The sequence below is a fragment of the Cibotium barometz genome, chromosome 43 (genome assembly GCF_041138505.1).
Source record: "Cibotium barometz isolate CiBa-2024 chromosome 43, ASM4113850v1, whole genome shotgun sequence".
Taxonomy (NCBI): domain Eukaryota; kingdom Viridiplantae; phylum Streptophyta; class Polypodiopsida; order Cyatheales; family Cibotiaceae; genus Cibotium; species Cibotium barometz.
The window spans coordinates 19,300,348-19,310,842 of NC_141088.1; the positions used below are offsets into that span (position 1 = coordinate 19,300,348).

At 39.7% G+C, this 10,495-nt stretch overlaps 1 pseudogene across 1 annotated transcript; it reads left to right on the forward strand.

The window, feature by feature from the left end:
• The first annotated feature begins 1,147 nt into the window (after nt 1-1,147).
• LOC147613651 (germin-like protein 8-2 pseudogene) lies at nt 1,148-1,921 on the forward strand (annotated as a pseudogene). The gene has a single exon (XR_015263247.1). The product of XR_015263247.1 is annotated as a germin-like protein 8-2 pseudogene (transcript).
• Nucleotides 1,922-10,495: the final 8,574 nt, after the last annotated feature.

A 10,495-nucleotide genomic window follows, 5' to 3' on the forward strand; every position in this document is an offset into this window, starting at 1 on the left:
CTTTCAAACTGGTCCTCTCTTTTAACTCGTACGTCCCTTGGGCCTGAAGTATGGGTTTCTCATAACCTTAAAATAGTTATAAGACTCAAGCTACATGATTTGTGTTCACTTGCCCAGTTGATCATCTAGTGTGTTGCATCATGAAGTCACTAACACATGATTTGTGTTCACTTGCCCAATGTGTCCACACTTAAATATGGCTCTACAAGCATGATTTGTGTCTCCACTAGCTTACAATCATGCATGACTTTATTTTGACATAAGGGATTATGTAGATGCAGGTCAGTAGAAACACTTTCTTAAACAAGAGTAAAGATAGTCCTATAGTTTTTAGGTAGGACAGTGGTCCCCAGCAGACCCATATAGTGTAGTGGAGAAGGTAGAATGTGCTAGTCTTATTATTCAACATTGGTGGGTGATGTGATGGCGGGGTAGGTCTCACATTAACTATCGACTACTATCATTGGGTTCAAATGTTTACATTTATAGATATACAGTTTACAATAAAGTCGTGCAATCCACCTCCTTTGACAAATGCATATGCTCTACTTGGTTGAGAGTCGAAGAAATCTACATACATAATTTGGTAGGTGCTCGCGACGTGATGGTGGGGTGGGTCTCACATTAACTATTCGACTACTATCATTGGGTTCAAATGATTGCATTTATAGATGTATAGTTTACAATGAAGTAGTGCAATCCACCTCCTAGTTATCGTGTGTGCGGATCATGAACTTCACACAAGTATGGTATGGTTTCATACAAGTTCCTACTAATATGTTTAGATCTATGGTGCTTCAAATATTTTCTTCCACAAGAGTAAAGGAAGGCTCCAGCCATATATATATTTGTAGCCTGTAGGGACCCCAAATTGGTGCTTTGTAGAAGAGTGAAAGTATCCTAATGACCCTAAGATTTCATGGGGGATTGATGGCATTTGTGTTCAAACTTAGATCACGGGTTTTTCATCTTATGGCAGCGCTGCCGTAAGATGCTGACCGGAGAACCGAGCCGAACTCCAGTTGCTTTCAGATAGCGTTCACCCGTCCTTGTGGCGTGGCAGATAGTAGAATCTTTGAACTCGGGCGCCGTTCATAAATTGCAGCGACGAGTGCCTTCTTTTCAATATGTACTCTTTGCTAGTCTCTCAGTCATGGCAGTTAGCTACTTGCTTCTGGCCGCGCTGATGCTGTTGGCCTCCTCTGCGCCGCCGCTGCTCATAGTCGAGGTGAGTGCCGCCGATGAAGACCCTCTGCAGGACTTCTGCGTGGCGGACGGCGGCCCACTCACCCTCAACGGGCTGACCTGCAAGCCGTCCAACCGCGTGCAGCCCTCGGACTTCACGTCAACGCTGCTTCGTAACGCGGCACCCCTGGTCAAAGGACTGGGCTCCGCCGTTAACCTGGCCTTCGCGACCAACTTCCCGGGCCTCAACACGCAGGGCCTGTCCATCGCGCGCATCGACTTTCAGCCCAAGGGCCTTAACCCTCCCCACGTGCATCCCCGCGCCACCGAGGTGCTCTTCCTGGCCCAGGGCATGCTCCAGGTGGGTTTCGTCTCCACCAACAACTCCCTCTTCCAGCAGAACCTCTCCCCAGGCGATCTCTTCGTCTTCCCCCGTGGCCTAGTGCACTTCCAGCTCAACCCCGACATGCACCAGCCCGCCCTGGCCATCTCCGCCCTTAACAGCCAGAACCCGGGCACCTCGCAGCTCGCCGCCGCCCTCTTCGCGGCCAATCCGCCCCTCCCCGACCAGGTGCTCGAAACGGCCTTCGGCATCGAGAAGAAAGAGGTGGACCTCCTCACTGCTAGCGTCAGGACCACCCTCTCCTAGCTGTGACAAGGAACAATGCCTTACTATATAATATCATCTTCTAAATAATTTCATCTTCTAAATAATATCATCGATGTTTCCGAACTAGTGGAGTTGCCGAATTAACTTGCCAATGTAAGCTCTTGAGTAAGTTCATTTATCATAATTTTAATCCAAGGAGTATCTAAAATGAGTGTGTTTAGAAACTTCAAGATACAGTACGAAGCAAAATCGCAGTCTTATGGTATGCATCGATTGATTCTAAAATACATACTTAACTATCATATATATCTGTCTCTTGTTTTGAAAATAGGGATCATGTTGATTCAAATTTGAAGTTTCCAGGAAGTTTTGATATAGGTGAAGAAGATGCACAAATGGGGAACAAAATGGAGACTAATGTTAGTCCACTGGCTATTTTAATTTAAAAGGGCCTTCAAACAGCGTTGGGCTATTTTATAGGGATAAAAAATCCAAATTTGCTATCTTGTATTTGTTACTGAGGTAAATTTGCCAATATTACACTACATGTCAGCACATTACACTCAAAATTTGAAATAGTTGCCCAATGTTTCTATACTTTCAAGTTCAAAAGAGGATGTAACGTACTCCTATGTATGTATTTTTGGGTCCAGTTGACTTGGTGGTTTTTAGCATCTATTTAAAAGTGGCAAATACTTTTAATTTTGGTCACAAATTGAGTGTTTTTAGAGATGTCGATTTTTGGCCAATTTTGGAGTTTTTATACCTATTTTGTGCCGTCATTTGTAAGAGATTTATATTCCATACCTAACCATTTTCGATAATGTATAAGAGGGTCACAGTGGGAAGTTTAGACTAAAGGAAACTCGCATGGGAGTTTACATAGTAAATATAGCCACAACGGGCGCATGAAACAGGGCCTAGACACCAACTTGACCCTTAATTTTTAGTAAAGGCTTCCCATGAGGGGGTGGATAACTATATTTGTCAAAGAGAAGTATTAAAGAAAGGTAGATCATCACAAGAGAAACAAAGTCTGTGTTCGGGCCATTTGGAGATCCCACACGGTTTAGTCGGTATTCGCGAAATGAAACCAATACCACTTTCCAGTGTTTTGTAATCTAACTAATTCTGGTTTTAAGAAAAGATTGCTATCTTTATCGTTTTCGTGCATGGTAATCTAACTAATTCTTATTCGCTATTTTTTGGGCTATTCTTTCAGAGCCTTGAGGTGATTTTATGGAGGAACAGTGAGAGAGAGAGATATTTTGAGATTCGGGCTGACCAGTACTGTTTACCCATCGGATAGAGAACGAGATTATGTCAAAGTTACTTCAACAACAAGGCCTCTTGGCTTGATGTTGAAATACTTGAAAGCAATAATAACACTTACTTGAGTGTCCATCCAAGATCCACACGCATAAAAGCATAATCGTGAATCAATCCTAGGACGTGTAATCCATGGTTCATCAACACATAGAAAATAAACCAAGAGGACAATTGGTGGGTTTAGCTACCATCTAACCTTATGCTCCAAATCAAATATAATGGAAAGACACTCTGCTAAGCGAAAGACTACACAACCTGAGCATAATTTTCACCCCCGAAGGCATGCACCACCCATATGATGCAACCTTATTCTTCACATGATTGTCACTTATGCCACTAAACAATGGGCTAAATAGTAGATGCATCCTTGAGAGATGATACTCTCCCAAGGTTCATGTTTCATGAAAAATCTCCCCAAAATATAATATTATCCCTTTTCTTACCAGAGGATGTTTTAGGAAAAATATTAAAACTAAATTAGAGCAAAGAAACATTCTCCCAAGTGTGGTCGTAGTCTCTCGATTTGATCAGCCACTTAGAACTTGACATGTTAATCATTCCCTATGAAATCAGCAACCCCAACCATCTAATGAGAAACATAAAAAGAAAAAACCTTGAGTCTCATAAGATCCTATCTAGATAAACACTAAGCTATCTCCTACACCCAGGAGCTCTTTTGACCTACTAACATGAAAGACATGATGCACACTCTTTTTTGTACTCTACCGAGGTGCTCTACCTGGCCCAGGGCATGCCCAAGGTGGGTTTTATCTCCACTATGCCTAAACAAATCCCTCTTCTAGCAGACCCTCTCTCCCGGCGATCTCTTCATCTTCCTCGTGGCCTAGTGCACTTCCAGCTCAACCTCGACATGCACTAGCGCCCCGCCCTTCCCTTCCCTTCCTGCCCTCAGCAACCACAACCCGGGCAACTCGCACCTCTCCGTTGACCTCTTCCTGGCCAACCTACCCCTCCCCAACCACGTGCTTGAAACGACCTTCGGCATCAACCAGAACATAGTTTTTCCATACCATAATCATATGGAATACACATACGAGTATGGAAGTATGATTAAAGTATGGTAAAAACCTCTAGTTTGAAATATACGTGCTTGAAACAGCCTTCTGCATCAACCACCAGAACATAGTTTTTCCATACCATAATCATATGGAATATACATACGAGTATGGAAGTATGATTAAAGTACGGTAAAAACCTCTAGTTTGAAATATACGTGACACTACTTTGTTGAGTATTTTTTTAAAAAACACATGAGAATCCAATCATTAAATATGATGGAGAATATGTAAAACTTATGTTCGGAACGGTAAAGATCATGAATGAATGTTAAAACATTTAAACATTATAAATCAAAGTCTCATGATTCAACATGCAACTTGCTAAAGATGAAGCCAACAACAAAAATACTAACGTGCTAAAGATGAAGCCAACAACAAAAATACTAACGTGCTAAAGATGAAGAAAGCTAGAAGAACATGAATGAAGTAGTAGCAAAGCTACTTAACAAGATCCTCGTAAATTATATCATCATCGCCCCCCTTTGGAAAGAACTCAACAATAAGAGCATCAACATTGTCGTCGTCGTCATCATCAAAGTCAAGGGCCTCATTAGCATACGAAGATGAGGCCTCACCACAGTTAGCCTCCTGAGCCTCCTCCTCCTCAATAGCCTCCTACAACTCTTGTAGAGCAATCAATTGATCACCATACTTCTCTTTGTTGAGCATTTCCAATGTAACCTCCATCTTCTCATAACCCCTCTCCTTGATTTTACATACATGAGATGAAGGTTTGTGTTTACAAAAACATGCTTTTCAGTATGTGAAGGTTTGAGCCCATTTCTTATTTTGTTGTTAATGAGAGAAAATGTGCTCCAATTTCTTGCACATGGTGAAACACAAGTGCCTTGAGAGAGCACTCGGATTCCTAACTACTACAAATTAGGTGTGCATGTCCCAAATGTTTGCCACCATTTCACACCCTCTTGCATTATTTTTTCTTCTTTTGTAATTGTACACAAAAATGAATCTCCTTCTGACTTGTACTTATCATACTCATCAAGAATATTTCCTTACAATTCTACATCACCTTTTGTGTAAGCCTCAAGCAGAGTCATCCAATTCTTATGAACCTCTAGTCACTATCTTGGTATTCTCCTTTCTAAACATGATGCAAAACATAGCCCATAGTATGCAAGGGTGTATGAAACATATACCAACGCTCAATACAAAAATCTCTAACCTATTTTAACTTGGTGGAATCAACCCCTTGAATATTCTCTATCGTCTCCACCATGCAATCCATGAGCTTATAGATAAGGCCCATGGTGGCTCCTTCCCTATCAACCAGGCACATAATTTTAAAAATAGGCACACATATGTTCACAATCAATCAAGCTTCTTGCCAAAGTGTTGCTCCATACACAATGGATGATACTTCCTCTGCTTTTTGAGCATGTGAAACCTAGAGTATTCCAAACTTATCACAAAGCATAAACTTTCGCAATCCCTTATAACATCTCTCATCAAGCAAATTGACCAACATAATAAACATATATGCAAATTGTGTAAGCACAGGCCTAACCAAGTCCTTTTTACTCTGCTCTCAAAACAAAGAAAAGACTTTTTTCTTCCATGCTACATAGGAGACAATATTGATTCAAATCTGAAAATTCAAAGAAGTTATAGGTGAAGAAGATACACAAATGGGGAACAAAATGGAGACTAATGTTAGTGCACTGCCTATTTTAAATGGGCCTTCAAATAGCGTTGGGATATTTTATAGAGAAATAAAATCCAAATTTACTATTTTGTATTTGTAATTAAGGTAAATTTACACTACATGTCAGAACATTACACTGAAAATTCTTGCTCCATTGATGGAGAAGTGATTTTTTGAGTGCTTGTCACCACAATCAATTGCTCTCCCAACTCCTCCATTACATGAATGTTGCCATGCTCCACTAACTCATCCCCTTTCATGTCTTATGTGACCAATGATAACTTCGGAGGATGACCTTTTTGGCTTCCCGGCCATAATGAAATATTTTGAGAAAACTAGAAAAAAATGGAACTAGGGTTAACCAATTGAACTAAATGCATCCATTACTCACAATGCAATCCCCTTTTCCAATATGCATTCAATCAAGCCAATCCAATGACCATAATGTGGCTTCCAGGACTTTCTTAGCAAGCTAGTTAGCATATGTAATCAAGGCTTAATCCATGAGATCAAGGTTTCTTCAAAGAAACTCGTAATTCTTGATAATGGATTCAAGAACTCACGAAATCCATCAAATAATGCAAGAAAATGTGTAGTAATTGATCGATGATTACCAAGAAGCCTCTAGCTTGTGTGATAAAGAAAAGTCTCTTCCTTGTGTAGATTTGCGAAGCACATTCTTTGCTTTGGCCCTCTTGAAGAAAGCTTCAAGAACTTCAAAATCTCCATATAAAAGACTCTAAGAATGTCTTCTTTAAGCTCCCAATAGCATTACTAAGTTATGGAAGCCTCCATATCTTGCACCAAGCAAAAGAAACTCCTCCTCATACAGAACTCACTGCTAGCTTGTATGGAGCTTTGGAGATGCAAATCACACAAACTGTACTCAAGATAAGGCTCTAATGCTAATATATGGTGAGTATGATGGATCTTGAGCCCTATGAAAGATTGAGAACACCATTTCTAGGGTTTCTTGATTCATGGGAAGAAGGAGAAAAATAAAACATTCCAAGTCTAAAAAATACTTCAAAATGGTGCTCTATGTGTTGCTAAAGATGACCCCGAAAAAAGTCCCAAGGTTTTGTGTGGAAACGGCTACTATTTGATGAACCCTGCACATGGAAAGCTTAAACAAAAGTGGAAGAGAAACTAAAAATGTGATTATAAAAAAATTACCACTAGACCACTAGTCACTCCTACTTAGTTCAAATTTGGTCCACATCTTTTTAAAATTTGGTCTTGTGCTCAGATTTAGTCCAAGAAATTGATCTAGTGCCCAATTCTTGCCCAAAAATCTTAGAAAAATTTATAGTTGAAGCAAAATTCATGCAATCCCACCATTTTTCATCTTCTTTATCAAGAAAATCAAGAAAACTCAAAATATTTTCAAGAAATTTCAAGAAACTTGATCAAAATCGAAGCTCTAATACGAATTGAAATGGATCTAGACCAAATATCAAAGAAATCAACACATAAAGTCTAAATCTAGCATCCGTTATGTTCAATTATGATGAAAAGAGAAGAAATCGACATGCACATTAGCAAAGAAGGTATTTACATAAGGCCTAAGTGATTTAACCTCTCACTATGAGGGTGGCTATCAAGCTTGCCCTGAGCCCTAGACCATGAAAGGCCTTCTCCATGAAAGGAGACAAGAGTACATGTAAGTGTCCAAGATATGAATGACCAAAAGATCCCTACAATGAACCCAAGGCCTTATTTATAGTACCCTTTCCCATGGCCTATTATTTACATATTTTGGACCTTATTTTTGCTACATTACACCCAACAACTATTTAAATATAGTAGCCTTTCTCCAAATTGCTTGGATGCATCATGAACTTTGTTACCATCCCATAACATGCGTAGATTGTAGACGTTCATGTTCTTCACCTTATACTTCCCTGCTGGAACTATCAACAAGGAAAGTAAAAGGTACCCCTTGTTTATCGCTACCGATGGTGGTAAGTTATAGTTAACTAGTCAAATGGGCCATGTACTACATGATGAATTTCGTAAGCCAAATGGATTGACTCCATCCATTTCTATTCCAAGGCAAATGTGACAAGGCTCTTACCTAAAGGCCACCCACTTATCTTTAATATGACTCTATGTTGGATAATCAACACGCACATGTATAATGTCATCTGTGGATATGGTGTTCCAATGCCAAGGCATTAAAGATGCAATGGATTTACATCTAAACATTGTTTGAATGCATGGAATGATGGGGAAGTGCCATAAGACTTTAGCAAGGACCCTTTGTCCTTTGGACATCTCGCCTATATCTCGATGAACCACACTATGGACACTCATGAAGAGTGGCATATTCTTGCCGAAAGACAATACAATTCTGTGTATAAACATGGTGTATGTTTGTAGTCCATCCCTATGGAGTGTAACATTGATTTGACTCGTGCATGGTCTGAAGGCATATCATTATCTTCTAGTATAATTTTATTCTTAAATAACCTATATGATTTATCACAATGAACAGTTTAGGAGAAAGAGAAGACATTCATGTGGCATCCACTTTAAATACTCATGAAAACATATGAAACATATAGAGATGAAGGGACCCATACCCCATTGGTTTTGAAACGCTCGTATGAGACAACCCATATATTGATTTCAAGTTCAATATGTAGAGGCAAGTGCGTAAAATAGAAACACATACTCCATGATAAAGTGGTAGACAAACAAGCCTATGTAGATCTTTCTCCTCTTAAGAAGCATGCTCCACACGTCATCTTATGTCATTCTCCATACTTCTTCTTATGTCATCTTCTTCTTGGGCCGTTTCATGCTCTTCATCATGATTGTCTACTCTGTGACTTTTGTCATGTAGAGCATCTATCATGACATCCATGTCATGCTCTAGAACTTTATCATAGTCTGTCCAAGATTTCTCAAGTTCTAATCCCACCGAGCTTGGCTATACCCTTGCTTCTTTTCTCCACTCTCAGATTGGATATCCATGTGATTGACTAATTCATTGTTGTCTGGATGCATAAAGAGATCAACAAGTAGATGTTTCAAGCGCTCTATGGAAATAAAGCCCATTTTTAGAATGCTCGTTCTAAATTCTTTGACATTGAAAATTTTGATACTTGCAATGATTGCACGGGCACAACATTTTCTCCTCTAAATCGATGAAATTTGAAATGTTCATAACACTCACAGGCTCCATGTATGTTGAATACGCATTCGAATGTGGGTTTAAATGAGGGGTAGGTGGACACTCCTTTCTATTTCATGCATGGCCTAGTCAGTACATTCTAATTTAAAATGGACCACCAAAATGATTAAATTTGAATGAGAATTTGCATGTTAAAGTGAAAAGTTGCAAGGGTCAAAATAAACATCAAAATAAGTGTCAAAAAATAAGAAATTTATTTTGACGCCTTTTTTCCATGGTTTTTTCAATGGATATTTCAATGTTTATTTTGACTCTGGAGATTTTTAACAGAACCGCACTGAGTCACTTATTGTGATTTCACATTTTTGTAGGTTTCAAAAGAGGGGCTTATTTCTTTGGTATTCTCTCCTCTCTACACCCCCTCCATTCCTTAGGATTGAACCTAAGCCCTTCCCTTAACTCTTTCTTCTAATTCTCTCATGCTACAAGCCCTAGCATGTGACACTAGCTAGTGAGGTAGCCCTTCTACTTTGCCTGTGCTTTTGATTGTGTGTGTGATTTCAATGTTTTGTTAATATGTCTTATTTATGTTTGTTTTGTAGGGTTTTCACTTGTTTTCTCTCGAGGCTCAAGCTCTCTCTTGGTCTCTCCTGTTTAAGCCCTCACTCGAGACTTTAATTAGCTTACAATCTATTTCAATAATCTTCCTATGTATATTCCCGACTCAAATCAGACTTTCACTAAACCTAATTTGGATACATGGAAATAAGACTGAAATCAGAAATACACATGTGGATGACAGAAATGAGTCTGAATGCCATTGCAGAGCGCAGACGGAACTCCTTAATTCATCATATCCAAAACACAATAGTGCGGCTGATTAAAAGCCCGCATCCGTTAATTACAAGTGGTTATAACCGCATTCCTTCATCGGAATGTCCCCAAGACATAATGAAAGTCCGACTAAGGTATTTTGCAAAAAGACTTACAAAAAGGAATTGCTAAACTTGAAAACTAAAACAAAGTAAAGTAATCATCTATGGTATTGTAAGTAGAGCCCTAACACTGGCACAACCCGGTGGCCTGAGCCTGACCAGCAGGCGGACCCGTTTCCCATAATCCCTTGATCCGACCAAAAATCCTCTATTGATTTAGGATAGCAGCTTCCTACTTGATAGCAAATGGTAGTGCCTGGAACCAAATCCAAGGTACCGAACATACGATCAAGCAGAAAAACCACCATCCCCCTCCTAAAATGCTCCATCCCCTTCATCCTCTGTTGTTGTATTTATTTCCCGAAATCTCTGCATCATCAGCCAAAGGTCTTGACATCTTCACCAATTCGAACTGATTTTTCGTCTCCTCAGATGTACTAACCATCAAATTCTAACCCTTAGCCATATCACCTCCTACTGCAACCACAGGCGACAATGCCTCTTGTCCTCCTATCTACATATCCACTGCAAACACACCAGATTCCACTGGAACTG